The sequence below is a fragment of the Austrofundulus limnaeus genome, unplaced genomic scaffold (genome assembly GCF_001266775.1).
Source record: "Austrofundulus limnaeus strain Quisiro unplaced genomic scaffold, Austrofundulus_limnaeus-1.0 Scaffold82, whole genome shotgun sequence".
NCBI classification, from domain to species: domain Eukaryota; kingdom Metazoa; phylum Chordata; class Actinopteri; order Cyprinodontiformes; family Rivulidae; genus Austrofundulus; species Austrofundulus limnaeus.
Genome location: NW_013952484.1, coordinates 1,439,946 through 1,441,555, shown reverse-complemented (window position 1 = coordinate 1,441,555; position 1,610 = coordinate 1,439,946).

Sequence of the window (1,610 nt, the reverse complement as noted above, 5' to 3'; positions counted from 1 at the left end):
GTGTTTACAAGACGATGCGTTAAAACACTGTTGCTGTGCACAAAAAAACCAGGTAGAGCTCAGTTAACGTTCGTTAGCAGTGCTCAGCCATAGCAATGAGAAGAAGAGCGTGTCATTTCATGTTTAGTCAAAATTAAACACTAAAAGTCAAAGTTAATAACTGGCCCMATGAGGGCCACCACAGTGCTCATGTGGTCCAAAATGAGTTTAACGCCTCTGCTTTAACYGGTTCGTAAGGAATGTTTGGTTATTTCAATAGTCGGGGCCACAAGTTTGGGATGAGGCTGAAGCTACACTAAGACTAAGATAAGGAAACAAAGCAAAAAGTTTTCAAAAAAAACTCTACAAGAAACCAAGTTATCAAAAGACAAGTCAAACACCTGAACACAGAATCCACATTAGTTTGCAACATCAAYAACAGAAACGACACAATGCAGGAATAAAATCAAGTAAGGAAGGCGAAACATGAAATATGTTAAGCTSATTTTGTTTGCAGTACAATAAACCTCAAATACAGAATTACTGCTTTTTCAATCATTTGTCTGATTTTTGTGTGACTTGGAGGAAAATAAATAAAGGTGTTAGGCAGAGAAATAAAAACTACCCCTGCTTATTGTCATGGCRGAACTCGAATCACTCTGCAGCTTTATGGCTTCGATGTGTTGAAATTTATCTCTCCCTCACTGACACATCCCACATATAATGAATAGATGTTTTATTATGTCCACTTTAAAGCCCGTCCACCCTTCTCTACCGAAATTAATTTAGCTCTTTATGTGGGTTTGTGTAACTTTTTGGAGCTTGTTGCTCCCTCATCATATGCTCGCTTTGATGGAACTGACTAACAGATTTAAGACCAATAACAATCTTAGCAAATCATCCCCTTCCTCTCCTAACCGCATCACTCCACTTCCTGCCTCTCGCTCTTTTGTCTTCCTGCTCATGCAAAGTCAGCCTGACATCAATCTGACAAACTCAATCACTTTTATGACAAGCTCTCGAAATAGCTCACTTTTTAAGCACCGTGCAGATAAAACCTGTCTCACATTCGCAGTGAAACAGCTACTGAATCTCAATTCTGACTCTTTGACTAACATATCTTAATTAAGTCTATGAAATACTTTGTGAAGCGTGTCTGATTGTTGTCTCCCTCTTCTTTGATCACAGCTTTTTTCTGCAGATTTTTTTATGTTTGCCTGTCCTTCGTCTTTTATAACTTTTGAAGCACATAAATATATTCATCTCTTTGAGTGCTGTTCATAAATGTTGATTTTTTTTCTTCAAAAAAGATTGTACTCTCGTCACTTTATATTTTTTTCAAGTGTGTAAAGGCATGTGACTGAGGAGCAGAAAATTGGTGTGGCAGAGCAGAATTCAAATATTTGGCAAACTTTTTGCTGTGTTTCCACCTGTCGCTCGCRTACAGTCAGCACGTTTTGTTGAGGAAAACAGATTTTAATGATAATAGACAACAAAAGCTGATAAAAGGTAAGTAATTAGCTTGGACCTATGGAGCTAAATTAGGGCCAGAAAGTTTGTTCACTAAAAATGTTTTTGAAACGAAGAAAGAAAGAAAAAAGTTGAAACACAAAATTTCAAAAGTAATATAT